The 16678-nt window shown below is 40.8% G+C and overlaps 1 protein-coding gene across 2 annotated transcripts in view; it reads left to right on the forward strand.

Moving 5' to 3' along the window:
- The first annotated feature begins 3804 nt into the window (after positions 1–3804).
- CHRM3 (cholinergic receptor muscarinic 3) overlaps positions 3805–16678 on the forward strand; it is a 283427-nt gene continuing 270553 nt past the window's right edge. For both annotated transcript variants that reach the window (XM_054822620.1, XM_054822621.1), the window contains exon 1: positions 3805–4138. The gene's annotated coding sequence lies outside the window, so the exon portion shown is untranslated. The remainder of the gene's footprint in view (positions 4139–16678) is intronic.

Consider the following 16678-nt stretch of genomic DNA (forward strand, 5'->3'; position numbering starts at 1 on the left):
GAGCGTAACTATCAGCCAGCAATGTGATGGAGTGGTGAAAACGACAAGGAACACCAGCTTACAGTCCAGGGCACTCTCACCACTTCCGAGCTTTTTCTAACTCGTCGTACCTCATCTAAAACTGGTATATAATGTCACCCATATTGAAGAAAACTCAACTCAAAAATAAAGATGATACACAAATGCAGCTTGGATAAGTAGAAGAGAGGAGGGAGGACCCATGTAACAAAACAAGACTAGGAAAGCACAGGCTTAGCCTCGCAAAATTATAGAGGGGGCTTTATAAAGATCTTAAAACACAGGAGAACAGTGAGCTAGCTCAAGTCGAGGTCAGTATTGTCAGGAAAGTCAAATGGGTATACAGTATTCAGAAATAAATTGAGGCTTAAAATTAGAAGTTCCTAACTATTACAGACATGAGGTTCTGCTGTTCCAGAGGAGCAAAATGGGAGGGAGCAAAAAGTAAAAGATAATCATCTGAACTTCTGAATGAAACTATGTGATTACTTATTCCATGTGATGAATGACACCACGGATGAGGAAGTGGTGTTGCCCAAGAAGGTCCTTCAAGGATAACTTCAAGGAGTGCTCGACAGAGATAATGGAGTTGATTTCCTAATGAGCTTGTTTGGATCTTACCTGCAAATACACAACCACAGAGCATCCAGAGAATAACTGCACAGACTCTGGGAACAGCAGTGGCATGCACATAGGCATGGAAAGCGCAGGAGGCCAAGGATGCAGAATCAGCATCAACAAAGATGAGGCTGCAAATTCAGTGGTCCTCAATGTGTAACAAAAAGTGTATGTTGTGCATCAGCTTGTCCAGTTGTCCAGCCACATGGTGCTCACTTGTCCGTCCCCACCTTTCTTGCAGCGCTGCTCCCTGTGAGGGCTGGCATGCTCATGGTGATTTGGTCTTGATTCTCCAGGGTGTCCCACATGGCAGTTAAGTTCTGTGTTGTTCAGTGAGAGAAGAAATGTCAAGATGTTGAGAGGTGTGCAACTTTTGATGCCAGATTTGCTTCTTATTCCCATAGATACCTCATGAAAGACGATAAAGTAATATTTCCTAGTTAAAAACCCAAAACAACAGTCTTCTAATTAATCTTCACCTCTGTCCCTTCTTAAGAACATATTGTAAAGACCTGTATTATACCCAGGAGCTGTGCTATGTAGGTTTGAACCTCTGGTCTCTGCTCAGCCAAAGATCTTGTTAAAGTCAATGGATATTTTTTCGTAAAGGGTATTATTTAGCAGTGTTACTGCAAAATTTATTCCCCTACCTTAGGCTTCCCTAAACAGTTCCTTGACTGTCTTGACACTTACTTCTTTATACAAGACATTACCCAATATGTGTTTTCTAGGATCATTGATTTTAATGTGTATATGCTTCCTTTAAAGGCTCATTTTGCATGACTCAAGGTTAAATATATTTATGTTACACAACTGTACAAGGCAACTGGGCCCTGATTTATAAAGTATTGATATGTGTCTTAAAGCAAGGCAAATTCAAAGCCAAGCTGATCTCAGCTTGCTTTGAATCTTAAAAAAATGTATTTTCTAAAATACATTCTGCATTATATACATAGATGATTTTTGCCACAACCTCAGAAATTAATGAGGTTACGGTAGATAGAAAGCTATGTACTTTTTGACCCTGGTCTAATCATACTGTGATTTACCATTTGAGATTTCCCCCCCCACGCCTCCATATGAATGGTCTATGTGTTAATATATTATGCACCTCAACCTGAGATCATTTTAGCTATATTTTGTGTGCTTGCAACTGGAAAGCCCTTAAGCAAATGTAACAGCTAAAACAAGAGACAAAGGGGAAAAACGGTCAAATTATCTAGAATTTTTTCAGCTACAGCTTCAATGGCATAAAAAGAAATACACTCTTTCCAATACAACCTTAAAAAACAGGGGTGCATCCTGTGCCTTCACCTCCGACATGCAGGGGTGCTGAGCCCTCAGCAGCCAGGGTGCAGAAACTCCAAGGACAACCCACACCCTGAAGGGTCACCTGAGAGGACGCAGTCACGGTGGCTCTCAGCTGCTCTGAAACCCCAGCCTAGTCTTACAGGGTATAGTGTTATTTCTGATGCTATTTTTAGATGCAAGGTAAACGGAAAAGCATAGATGGGTAGTAAAGCAAACATATGCAGAGCTCAAGAACAAAGAAATCTTTGCACACCAAAAAGTCTTGATTTTTTATGTGTAAGATTTTTTGGTTTTGCTTTTTTGTCCCACAGGTATTTTTAGGGCATTACGAATTACTCATTGAATTCATTGGAGAACAGCAGGTTCCTAATTTATTTTTTAAGTGTTGAAAATTCAGTATACAAAATTTTATATACTCTTTCACAGGCTCTGGTCATGACTACTTGTCACTAAGGATTGTACAGCGTGTTCTGTGAAGATCCTGGCATCAGGGTGTAGGACGCAGCCCCGCGCACTAGCGACTGTGGCACTCAGCTGGTGTTGGAGCAGTGCGAAAGGGTGAAGACGACTCCCGCCACCCAGGGCCGGCTGCATTTTAGTAGCAGAGGAAGGATCTCTAAGAAGCATGTAACCCTTCTGCACTGAATGGGTAAGGTGCGAGACGCACACCAGCTTTATAAAACTTCTTTCTGAAGGTAGTGGATAATTGAAATAATATTATTTCTAAATTTAATAGAGCATCAGAACCCTCCAAAGTATATACTGCTGTTTTATTTGTATTTTCTAGAGGACCAGTTTGTAAACTTTTGTCCTACACGTAACCAAGAAATACACTAGCACGCAAACAGAACACACCCTGCTCCCTTACACCATAGCAACTTCACGGCAAGCAATGCGGACTGCAAAAACAAGTGCTAAATTCTGAACTTTCTTTGTGTTGAAGGATTTCAAGTTAAATTTATTCATCTTTTATGACAGAAGAAATATGGAAGTGTGAGACACCTCAGTGTGCTGTAATAATTTATCACGTACATTTACAGGATCTTTTAAAATGTGAAGGATTTCCTATGTTCTTCTGGTTCAACATGTTTTAATTGTGCATAAGCATACATTAATACATTATTTTGCTTTCTGCGAGTTTGTAGCATGCCCTGATTAGCTGAAAAGGGAGAATATTTTAAGCAGGTCTTTTGAAAGGTTGCTAGAAATGAATCAGTACCACATTAATATATATTGCGGAGGTATATGATGATATGTGACTTGGTTGATGTTACATGCTCAATTAAGAGGCATATTTAATATGCAATGGAAAATTATTTACTTTCCACATGCAGGATCACAATCTTCAAGCAATAGCTGCTCATATGTCTCAATTAAAACCAATAAAAATAGATACCAATAAAAAAAAAAGGAAAAAGGAGAAGAAACCATCGCAGACTAATGGAAGACTTCCCCACATAATCTCATTTTCTGTGAGTCATTTCTACTTCGCAGGCACTTTGCAAGGGCAAGGGATGGTTTTTGCAAACCTCTGATTTGACCTCCCTGCACCCCGAGGCAGGGGCCGCGGGCAGACCCCCGCCCGCCCGCGCACCGCCACCCCCCGCAGCGTCCCACCGGCTCGGGGACACTGCGGGCCGCAGGGCCACCCGGCACCGCGCCTCGGAGGTGCCGCCCGGTGGACGCAGCTCGCCTGCCCCGCCGCTGTCGCTGTCGCCGCCGCCGCCGCCGCCGCCGGGCTCCCCGCGGGGCGGCCCTGGGGCACCCGGGCCGGGGGCGGTGGGCAGGAGGGGCGAGGCGGGGCTGGGCCCCGTGAGGTCAGCGGCGGGCGGGCCAATGAGCGGCGCGGCGCGGCGCGGCGGGCGGCGGAGCCAGGGTGTCCCTCGTGCGGCGGCTGCATGGGGAGGGCGGCGGCGGCGGCGCGGGGCGGTCCGGCGGTGGCGGCGGGTGCGGGGCGAGGGGTCCCGGCGCGCCCCCGCCCACCCAGGGGGCGAGACTGAAGGAGGCGGTGCTGGTGCTCGGGCACAGGTGCGGCGGCGGCGGCAGCGCGGGCGGGTGCGGAGCGCCCTCCTCCCGGCGGGGGATGTGCCGGCCGCCGGGGGCGCACCGCCCGTGGGAAGCGCGCTCCTAACGCCACCTGGGCGCCGCGGGGAGCGCTCGGCGCGGAGCGGGGTCACCGGGAACCGGGCAGGTAGGAAGAGAAACGCAGGTTCGGGAGGGTCTTGAGGGGCTTTTGTTTGTTTTTTCCCTCTTGTGTGCGGAGGTGCCGGTGGCGAGCAGCGGCGTGCGGGGCCGCCCGGACGGCAGCGCAGCGGGGCTCCCCGCGGGGAAAGTTGAGGGGACGGTCCCTGCGGCGAGGCGGCATTGAGGGGCCGCGGGACCCCCTGCCTGCTGCTCCCCGTCCTCCCGGAGCGAGGGGCTGCGCTTGGGGCGGCGGGCGCGGCGACGACCGCCGGGGGGCTCCGTGGACCGCGGCGGGGCTGCCCTCTTCCCCGCGGGGCTCGCAGGAGCGGCCGCTCCCGCGGGCTGCTGCGCCCCTTGAACAGCGAGGCGAGGTGCCGGCCGCCCCGCCGTGAACGCCCGTGGGCTTACCCCTCCGCGGGGCCGGTGGGATCGGGAACCGCGGCCGCACAGCACGGCCGTCCCGTCCTGCGACGGCTCGCACCGGGAGCCCTGGAGCACGGCTCGACGTGCCGCCGGCTGCCGGGCTTGTCCCGCTGGGGCAGTACGGGAGTGCGCGGCGGTGCGCGGCCCCCCCCCCCCCGGCCGGTCGGTGCCCCCGCACCGTCCCCGCGCACTGTGCGCGGTGTCTTCACCTTTCGGGATCAACGAGGTTCCTCGGGGCTGTACCGGAGTGCGGGCTGTCGTGCAGCTGGAGTTTGGGAAGGCATCAGTGGGCAGGGTGTGCGCTGCCAGCGCACCCACAGGAGTGTCTGAAGCAGAGCCCAAGTATTTGCTTGAAACCAGAGCCAGCCGTATTCCCTTCGCTGTGTAAGTCTCGGGGCAGAGAAACCCAAATGGGCTCTTGTGTGCAGGGTTATGGATCTGCTTGCGCGGGTTTTCTTACTGATTAACAGGCTTCTGATAGTCTGGGATTACTTTTGGAGAAATGTAAGTCCCAGCAAATATCTGTGCTGACCATATATAGAAGTAGTCACAGACAGAAGAACTGTAACTTCAATATTGCTGACACACATAAACAAACTTAGAAAAAAAAAAAGGCAAACAAAAGCCGAGATATGTCCTGAGGATGTTTTTGCCCAAGCAATATATTTTGCTGTGTTTACATTCTGCACTGACTGAAATGTTCATACTTTTTTTTATTTACATACCTATATACCTCAAAGTCAGTGAATGACATATTGATTTTATTATGTCTGCTTCTGTATATTTAATCTGACAGTGTTTGGTTTGCTTACTGGTGTTAGACCAGGACTGCAGTAGGTAACACTGCTTTTTCTGGAATGGAAGCCCGTTTTGGTGGCTTTCAGAAATGTGCCTCAGCATGGAAGCAAGCTGGTCACTCATACGGCAGCAATTCTCCATGGCATGGAAGAAGTATTGCAGGGTTTTCTCATGTTGTGTATCCTAAAAAGTTTTCATGTTTTGAATGTGTGTGGCTTTTTTTTTTTTAAATTTGCCTTTATTTTTTAATAGTTCTGTTATTATCAGAAGCTTTTACATGTACATAATTGCCCTGTAGAGCAGTATGAAGATTACATTTTCTAGTGCTGAATCTCATTCGAAGTAATGTGGTTTTAGTTTGGTGCCGTGTGCATGCTAACGGGGTAACTTCAGCTTTAGGGAAAAAGAATCAGTTTACTTGAACTGAAACACTGAAACCCATTCTTTTGGACTATTTTGGATATAGCAGTTTTGCTGGAATTTAGTAATAAAGCAATGAAATGCTCCGGGGATAATCCAGTATGAGATTCATCTGACTTACTGCCAGCTATATCAAAACAGGTTGCAAGTTTTCTTCTTTTCTTCTACCAGCTGCACTCTGTCACCAAACCCAGAAATTTAGTTTTATATCCTTTCACATTTCATTCAAAAGAAATAGAACCTAATTTATTACAGAAACTATTGTGAGGTGCAAATTCATGTCACTTTAAAGTAGATGAATAGTAACTTTCTGGAGGGAGCCGATTGCATACTTTATATCATGTAGCTATGTATTGTCAAGTGCAATCCATTTTTCTGTTACTGAAAGAAATTTAAATTTTATCTTACTTAGAGTAATATAGTTTCTATACAACAACTTATCAATATATTTTAGAGTAGCAGTCTCAGAAGTAGGTTTTCATGGTGAAAACCAGCCATGACCATATGAAACATCACAAACACAGTGCTCAATGGTGTCTTAAATTACAGTTCTAAGTATTAGTGTTAAGGATTAAAATGCTTGGTTAATTTGTAAGCTGGTTTAAAAAATTGTCACACTTAGGGCGCTTTTCATTCTAAAGCTATAGTTGCTGCTCTAAAACTATCCAACCTCCCTTTCTGGCACTAGTATTTGGATTTTAGTCTTAGTGCTATGAATGTTTTAAGGATCAAATCCTGAAATGCTAAAGAAAAATCTTGTGATGACTAAGGCTGAATTTTTTTCTACATAAATACTACAACATCATGGTTCTTATGTTTATACCTTCCTTCCTCCCTCAGTCTTGATTTTTAGCAGGCAGAAAGCCTAAATGCATGCTTTGTGCTGGCAATTACTGTGTTTACGCAGTGTTATGTGACTCGAAGGGGATGGGATGCAAAAGGTGCTTGACACTAGAAGAAGGTTTAAAGTGATCTGGATCACCTTATTTAATTTTGGCCATTATCATATTGTGGCTTGTTTGCCATTAAGAAGAGGTTGTACTTTGAGCAGGTGTGATGCTCTGAGCATGAGACAAGGTATCTGGGAGGTATTTGAAGGCAATGAAAGCTCTGGACAGTGCATGTAAATGCATGGTTGCTGAGTTTAGTACACAGTATGACAGAACAGTTTACTAATATTATTAGTATCCCTTACTGTAGTGGCAGCTTTTCATTTAATGAAGACATATAATTAGGCTTTAAAATGAGGAGCAGTATGGATAAGAATATGCGGGGGAGGATATGCAATGCCATCTCTATCAGTATGCTCAGCTATTTTTAAGTACCTTAGTTTATGAATATGTAACAGATGTTTAAATGGATCTGTAAGCTTGGAATTAAAAGAAAGAGCCTAGTAACACCAAAACTAGTCTGTTTTGCAAATTCATACATCTTCGTTCTGCGTCTTTCTTCAATAGAAGAACATCAGTTCTGCTAGACTGTATGGCTGCTGTAATGTGTGAAACTGTCAGTTAGAGACGCTGGGAGCACGTGTATCAGTTACACCTCTAGACAGACAACCTGTGCCTCTCAGTCCATTCAAGAGTGTTGCAGAATATATGCTGGGGTACATTCCTGATGGTGTTGGGGTGCAAAACAAAATGAATTAATTTAGTATAAGCCAGGTGTGCCATAATTACATGGGGGCTTCATGCTCAGGAGTAGTTTATGTCTTATTTTTGTTTTTGGAGGGTAAGAGCATGCTGCAACGCTTTCTGCTCCTTGGGGCTTGGTTGAATGCCATTGGAACATGACCTTCTGCATGCAAGCCTGGCTAGGAAATTCAGTGAGGGCAAGGAAAAGCCATTCTCCTGATTATAAATTGTTGAAATTACTGTGTGTAAAAATAGGAGAGAATGGAAGATTAACCCTCTCACCTATTCTGAGTATGTGGTTTCATGGTGGAGGCATCAATTAGTGTAAAGGAAGGTAGGCTTAAGTGGATTTTTTCATTAAATGTTTGCAAACTGAAGGCAAGGTCTTTTCTATGAATGGAAAAAATTTTGGAAAAACAAAACCAAAATATGTAATTTATATTACAAGTGATAAATATTTAATTGCTGAAATGAGAGCTAGAGGCAGTTTGATAATTCTGTAAATTAATCTTGATGGAGATAGTTACAGAGAAATATTTAATAATACAGCTACAGTATGGATTATGGGAAAATGCTTTCCTGGATATGATTCAAAAATGCAGCCACTTGTCAATGCCATTACCTTACCTCCTCTGTTTTCTGTGCTTTCCTTCTAAAGGAAACCCTAACTGTTTAATTTATAAAACTTTTCTGCAAGCAAATTGAGGGGTTTGTTAATTTAGCCAGATGCAATACAGCAGTGTAGGCACAGTATCACAGGGCTCCATACAGACCAACCATCGGATCATTTGCCTGGTCTCTGTTGTGAGCTTCCTGCCTGATATTGATCTCTAGGAGGCTGTGGCTGCTCTGCTAGTCTGTAGCAAGTTCTTGTCAAGGTAGTGAATGTGACTAGGGGATTCAGGATTGTCCTGTTACATTCAACAGTTGATGTAATTGTGCTCTATTAAAGAGTATTTCTGATTTCTTTTTTCTTTCCACCTCTAAATGAGAAGGCAGTGTGATATCCTGTAAGGATAATCTCTCGCTGTGTGTAGATGATAATTTGTCCTTCTGCATTCCCAGTATATCCCCATAAAAAAGATTAATTGTGACAATACAAAAAGTCAGAGGTTTCTGTCTTATTCTTAAATTCATAGAGGATTGAGAAATTTGGGGGAGATGAGATTAAAAAAACCCCGTGCTTGGAATTTATGACATGCCTCTGTTGGTGTTCCTCACTTCTGATACAGAAAATGTTCTAATCTTGATGCCTGTGGCTGGCAAGATGTTTTGTGCAGTGTTGTTTGCCTGCTTAGCTCTAGCTGTGTTCAGGAATACCATTCTGTCCATTACTACCTTACTGGACAGCATTAGGTGTGCTGGAGCCAGATGCCGATGGCTTCTCATGGGCCTTAGAGCTCCATGTGAGATGTAAAGGGACCTCTTTCCGGGTCAAGTCTACAGTTGTGACAACATGCATTGTCCTGCAGCCTCCTTTCCTAACCAGGAGAAAGCTTCTGCAGTATCTAGGATTAGTGGTTTTCAAGAAATCTTCCCAACATTACTGCAGGAAGGTCTGAGGTATCATATGTACCATCTAAAGGAAATAACCCTGACAGTTTTAAAGGGAAAAAAAATGCTATATATCATCCATGAGAATTTATAAAATAGCTCTGAGGGGCAATCTGCCACTAGCCTACAACTCCATCATTTCATTATGAAATAAGTAAATTTACTGAGTTCAGTAATTAAGTGGGTTTCTAGCAGCAGAAAATACATTATTAAGTCTGTCAAATCATACTTTTAAAAAATTCTTACTAAATACATACTGAAGAAGCAAGGCATTTCGCTTCCTTCACTTGCATTATAATCAGTTATGCAGAGCCACACTGTTCTTTTACAGGATTGAAACAGCAAGTCGAGTCTAAAAAAACAATGACAATTCTCTCTAAAACCTTAAATACCTTATAGAAGGTATTGGGCTGCAACAAAACCAAATAATTTGGTGAGATAATAGCAATCTTGGTGTAGAATATTAATGACTTATTTTGGTTTCATATGACCTGGAAAATACTTACTGGCTTTATGGCTATTACTCGGGAATGAGAGCAAGCAGGTGATTATCTTGAAGCAACGTATTTGCTTTCACTAAAAATGCAAAAGAAAGGTCTCTGCAAAACACTGAAAAAACAATGTCAAATCTATAAACTATTCAATTCCCCTTCCTTATACTAATGTAGAGGAGCTTGTCCCACAGGGTGCCGTTATATATGAAAGCAGACACATCCCTGCGCTCTTGTGGGACTTCCTGAAACACAACAGAGGCTGGGTCCGTCTCGGGGTATTAAGGCAGCAAGATTCATGCTGCTTGTAGTGAAGCATGAAATATCCATTATGTGTATAGAATTTAATTACATGAAAGGCTTGGGTTTATAGCTGCAAGCTGTATATTGGTCACCTATGCAAAACCTTACTGCTTTTTTTGGCTAGAAGCTCTCATGTTTCTCTAGTAAAAATTAATAGTACTAATTGCCACTTCTTTTATCATTAATTTCTGAATCAACACAAAGTATTGCTATAGCAACAAATCCTTTCGAACTTCACTGCAGACAATTAGTAGGAGAATTCAATCTCAATATGTAATAAGCACAATAGTAAGAACTATTCAAAGGATTAAGGAACTTTCTTTTAAAAAGAAGGGGTGTAATGCAGACACTCAAAACTGTCATGGAAGAGCAGAACTTGAAAAATTTCAGAGTTATCTTTTTATTAATCATCTCCAGTTGCTGTACAAAGGTGCATACTTGCTTCTAACAAAATAATTACAGCACACTGTGTCTCCTCGGAGGTAAAATACATCACCCTATGGAATACTTGGCAGATTTTTATCTCTGATAATGATGTTTCACCATAAACTGCTACATCTTTTCTCAAAGGATGGCCATTCTTAGCCCTGCCAGTGGATGTGCAGGAAAACCTTAAGCAGGTTTCAGAATTAGCTGGACATCAAACAATCCAAATTTATGAAGTCAGAATTAGATAGTGCTTTATCTCTACTTTTTTGCCAGTTGAAGCATCCTTCTCTCTTTCATCGAAATGGAGATTGCTATTTGCATTTTACCTTGTCATCTCTCTTGATAACAGGCAGACAAGGGAAGTTATCCATATATACACACACACAAATCAGGAGGCATAAGGGATGTGGAAGTGCCAGATACCTGAGGATCAGTGGAATAAAATGGAACTATCTTGGACTGCGAGTCCCTGATAGGTGTTATTGTCTGTGATGATAGGTTTTGATGTAATGAAAGTTTATACATTTTTAGGAGGAGCTAAGTTTCTGAGGATGCTGAATGCAGTGGAAGAAGGCTGTAAGAAGGGAGCATAAGCACAGGTGAAGGGTAAGAACAAGAAAACTGTAAATTAAGAAAACAAAGAGGATCGTCAAAGGAGAAGTAGTGCTTGTAGGAGGGAGCTCTGAAGGGAGTATCCCAGGAGCCTGTGACTCTTGCATAGTCTTACAAGACAGAGAAAAGAAGAAGTGGGATGGTAAAAGACCCAGAAAAATGGAGCAACACAACTCCAGGTGCTGAGGGAAGAACATGCCTGTGGCAGAGATCCTGGGAAGGATGTGGTGGGTTCCTGGGGAGGAGGGGTTGCTGTGTGGACTCTTGCTTCACCTCATGCAGTGGGTGGCTTCTTCATAATAGTGCTTCACTGGATGTCAAGGCTGCAGTGTAGTATTAAAATATGTTTCCTTATATGTAGTGCCCCTACCACCCATCAGACCTTCTCTGGTTCCCTTGGCCAGACTGTTAACCTCGCAAGTAATAATTGGTAGAAGGCAAATATTAAAAATGCAATTACATGCAAGGCCACAACTCCACAGCTTTCTCTTGTCAGAACACCTCTTCTTGGAGAGCTCTCCGAAGGCCTTTGTGTAATGTCAAAGTTATCATTTTCAAGCAGTCAAAGCTTGAAATCTCTCTTCAAGTTGTATCTCTTGGTTGTTCTTTCTATTAGCATAGTGATTTGGCTTTGTTAACTGGGAAATCTTAGAGAAAATTCTGTAATAAAATCTAAAAGACCATTACAAAATCCTAAAGCGAAGAAATGCTAGGCGTATTTTAGTTTCAGGATGCTTGGAAGACAAATGAACCCTGGAATATTTATGTATGTAAATATCTTTCTGAAATACTTATTACAGAAAGCATCTCCTAATAAATAGAGAATGAGCAAAGTCACTTTAAAGTATTTCTTAAGGAGCATTGAAAAAAAGAAAAATTGGAGTCCCATCTTGGGTCTGGAGCTGCTGAGGTAAATTCAGGGAGATCAAAATCTAGTAAAATGCCTTGGTGGGGGATAGAGTTGTTTATTTGAAATTTCTTTGATTGTATTCTTTTTCTAGTTATTGTTTTGTGTAAAATTATCTTGGATTTCCTGTGGAAAGAGATGGAAAAGTTCGCTCGTAAGAGAAAGGACATAGATTTTTCTCTGGAAGACAGAAAAAGATGATCTCTAGTGTCTGGATGCAGCACAAGAAGCTAACAAAGAATGGCTTTAGGACAAACACTGTTGAAAGAAAAAGGTCTACATTGAAGCAGACAGTTGAACGGGCTAACCTTCAAATGCGTATGGAAGAGAAGCTTACAGGTCTACAACTCTAGGGAAAAAGGTTGTAGAGTAGAAAATAGTTGGTAAAAAGAATGCTGTGCAATGCAAAGGGTACTAATATAGATAGAAAAGCAATGAGAATAATTAGTAGCTTTATTTCTGGGAACTGCCATCCAGTAGCTAACGGCTAGTTATGACGTCATAGGCAGATGTATTGGTTCTCCTTTTCCTTGCTCTTAAACTGCAGTGTGATAAGGGAATATATCAAAACTGAAGAGAGTGTTTGGCTTTCCTGTTGATAGACAGTCATAGGTATGTGCCTCGGGTTGTCACATTTTTTTCTTTTCACTGAAAAAGCGTAATGCCTACTAAGACTTCCAAATAAAAATGAGTTACCATTACTTTTTCCTCCTGTTCTATATCTCCATTCAAAAAATTCAGTTGTTTTGTGAAAGCAAGTGCATGGAAGGTGCAGATACTTGTGAAGATGAACTGTACTTTTCAGAAGAAGCAGACGGTGTTTATACTGTTCACTACTGAGTCAGTAATTTTCATTCTCACTCAACTCAATGAAAGCTGTGTTTGTTTGCTAAAGGGAATGCTAAAGAGGCAAAAATGTGCAAGCAAGATTGAAAAAAAGGTTTATAAAAATAGCAGTAGGTTTGTTCATCCTTGAAAAATGGTAGGAGATTAAAAAAAAAAAAAGCCAAGTGGGTTTAATACATAGAAATCTTTCAGTTAGTCTTTAAAGACTGCCTAAGACATAATCACTTTCTGCTGTGGTCTAGAAATTTCTGATTTTATTCTGCAATTATGATAGCTTGAATGCTTCCAGCTTGAGCTGGATCTCATGGATAGAACTTAAAGTTACAAATTTCTGTGAATTTGGACACAAAAGCTGTTGTGATTCTCTTTCTTTAATGTCTAAACTCTTTGAGAACTGATGAGGTTTATTGTGCTGATATCAAAGTTTTAGATTCATACCCTGTGATCAAAGATATTGGACATTTATTTTATTTGTAAAAAATTCATTAAAGTAGTTATTGAAATCTAATTTTCATTATTATGATTCTGAAGGTCATATTTTATATGAGCTATGTTTCTCATAAGCACAACCCAAATGATCCATCATTAAAAGCATGTTTTTAAAAGCTGTGAAGAATTTTAAAGCTATTTACCTTCCTATCCAGTTTGGGGAAGAAAAATGTCATTTGTCATATTCACTTCTGCATTCGGTGTGATATATTGCCATCCATTAATAAAATGTTGAAGCTGAATAGATAGCATGATTCTTACTAGTGTATATTAGTCTGCTCCCCTGCCTCCTCCCCAAATAACAATGTTAAGTTGTAAAATGAAAATCATGATTCTGGAAAGACTTTCTCTTCAGGAATGCTAAGCAAGCATGGATTTAGTTTTATAGATTTGTACTTAAACGCAATAGATATAGGACTCTCAACCACTCATTTAAGTAAGCGTATGTTGAGTGTGTCATTAGAAATGTGTGGTTCACTAAATAGGTACTTGATGTGCAGAACCTTTGTGAAACATTACATGCTGAAGACTTTCAGGGCACTTGTGAACAAATCTGTTGCTAAGTTAAGCTGCCAGGAGCAGCTCTTGAATTATGGTTATGGTAAAATCAAACTTTTAAATGTCTGAAACAGAAGAATGAGGATTATGTGACTCTTGTAGACTGACAGCAACAATCATGAGATCCATTAAGATGCAGGATATAGCTGAAGGTGTTGAGGCCTAAAAAAGGAGGTATGATCTCAACTGAGCTTCATTTGAAAGAAAAAATATAATATAAAAAGCATATCTCACTTTATTTCCCACAACATTAGCATGCATACACAGTTCTAACTTGCTGTCACATTTGAAATTTAAGAAAATGGAGGTAAAAAGGTAAATATAAGCAGATATTTTGTTTCCAAGAGGAAAATATTGAAAACTTTTGTGAAACAATTTGCACGGATTACTTTGTAATGTAGCTAATGTCTAATATCTAGCAGCCTGTCCATATTAGCATGCAGAGGTCTTAGCCTTCCTTGTTATAACAGTTTGAAACTTTCCATGGTACAGTGAGTCATATGGGTGACCGTATCTTTGTCTGTGTCGGATCTCATCAACTTATTTCACTTGATGTGTTGGTTGGTTTGTTTCTAGGAATAATGCGTTCATTGTACAACAGCTGTACTTAGTCGTTCTTCTGTTTCTCTTAAATCTCATTCTAGTTACTGTTTTTATAATTCTTATGGAGAGCAAAGGTTCCTTTAAAAAAAAAACACAACACCAAAACCTCATCCTTTTGTTTTTATAAGGTGGGAAAGTTTCCTTGGTATGACTTACGTAATGGGATGGGTAAGAATTTATTTGCATTGTGTATTAATTTATATGACAAGAACAGTTGAATACTGAGAACACTTGTGTTGTAGCCAGTTGTGGTTGTGTGACTTGCATGATTTTAATCCTACTTTCTGTATTGTAATTGGAATCAGGCATTGCAATGTCATAAGGAGAGTGTTTCGGAAACTTAATGTTGGACATACCAAAAAAACCTGAATTTCAAAATTGTTTCTTTCGATTACTCAAAATTTTTTTTTATTGACCATCGGTTTGAAACTGTGGTTGTGGTTTTTTGTTTAACAGCTATTTTCCTTTATTATGTTTGTATTTTTTATTATATTGAAAATAACTTTTGATGGCCTTTCACTGAGTTTTTCAATTGGTAATGCTGCTGCTCCTGATCCCAGTGTAAACAAATTCAAGGCTTTGTGGATTCCTTGGCAACTGGGTTGAATCTACAATATTAAATTATTAATTTAATTTCTGCTTGGATCGTGGAAAGTCTCACACCTACCTCGTGGCCAGTGCCAGGTTAGTATCAGCAGTTTACGGAACGCAAGATAGTTACCATACTGGTTTTGACTGAAGTCCTGAAAAGAAACATTTCTGTAAGAAATTTGAGAATTCTAGTCGTTAAGATGGTAAGTTATGTTTTGGCCTGAACATGTATACTAGAAAAAATTGGTGCCAACACCCCCACTCCCCTCACCCCCCCCAAACTCCAATGCCAACTATCTTGGATTATTAATGATTAAGAGCAATGAATAGATGCAGAAAAGCTTCACTCATCATGCTTGGTTAGCTCATGCAGAAGGTTAAACCTAAAAGGTAAAACATTAAGAGGGAGAACTACAGAAGTGTTCATGAATTTGATGTTTGTATGTATACATGATCTGGCTGTGTTTCTCTTACTTAAAGTAAGGCTGGTTTTTTTGTTTTAGATTTGGACAAATTGAAGTTTCACCTGAGCCTGTATTTCACTTTCCTTTTTTTAAGCTTGGACAATGAAAAGTATAGGCTTTTCTGCTCACTTTTACTTGTGTATTTTCTTTATAACATTTTTTTGACTTTTCCAGTAGCAGTGGTTCAAAAATTCTCCCATTTTTTTTCCTACCAAAGATATTAGCCTCCAGTAGTTAACATGAAACAGAAATGTGAGTTCTAGAAATATGTGATCAGTAGGTCTCATTTTGGCCAACAATATATGTGGAGTGTACGTGTGCAAAACATACTTCAAGGCCTGTCCTAATCAACTTACACAAAATAAATTGAAATAAATATCCCCAAACTATTTGCAGCAGTTAAATTATATTAATTTAAATGAGATTAAAGCTATAACGTGCATAGCTATTTTCATGTGAAGATAAGCTTAAGCAATATTCTTCCTCTGATCCTAGTTCAGAGTAACAACCAGGGCAGAACTCTTCATTTAAGGATTATTATTTCCCTTCTGAATTTCTAGTCTCCTCTTTTTTTTCCCCTCTGCTGGTTAGCGCTCTGATTTTTCCAAATGTTCTTATTTGTATGTTTGTATGTAAGTTTGGTTCTGATGCAGTGATCCATATCTCTCTCTCTCTCTCTCTCAGGGTTTTAGTTGTGAGAATCATGGAACTGAAACAAATATTCTAAATAGCTAATTAAGCACAAAATCCTAAGAATAGAAGTTGTTATCCAAAGCCTCAGGTAGGAATTTTTGGGTTTGACTGTGCTTGTTAATATAGCTCAACTGTGAGGAAAAAACATGAATCATTGGAGAAACTTGAGTGAAATGGCACATACGGAATAGGGTTGAGTTCTGCAGATTAAACCCTAATTGTATTGTGCGTGTGAAGGTAAGAAAGTCATATTCTGAACCAGCCTGTAAGAATGAAAGGTCCTTGATATAATATTACTGTAATAGGAGTAGGATTAATTATGGATTTGTGATGTTTTGGCATTTTATCTTTTCAGCAAAATTTGGACAGAGAGAATGCTGACTGAAAGTTGAATAATACATAGAACAAAGATGAGCATCTAGTAACTTTTATCAGTTAAGCAGTTTTCAACAGCTTTAACTCAAGTGTTTCCATGAGAGTAATAGTGAAATGTTACATCCACTTGAGCTGTTGTCATTGGATGTCACTGGGATATCGTGTAAATATGTGAAAATAGCTTCAGCAGTAAAGTAGTGCAGAATGCTTTAAAATGGATAAAGAACTGTATGGTAAAGGTTTGCACAGTAAGCTACATGGAGCAAAATAGTTATTGAGTATTTGTTGATCAGCTGAACTTTACGTAAATTGATGGTCGTATAAAGTTAACTAAAATTTCTGATTTGGGCAAAGAAA

The sequence above is a fragment of the Grus americana genome, chromosome 3 (assembly GCF_028858705.1).
Source record: "Grus americana isolate bGruAme1 chromosome 3, bGruAme1.mat, whole genome shotgun sequence".
Lineage (NCBI taxonomy): Eukaryota > Metazoa > Chordata > Aves > Gruiformes > Gruidae > Grus > Grus americana.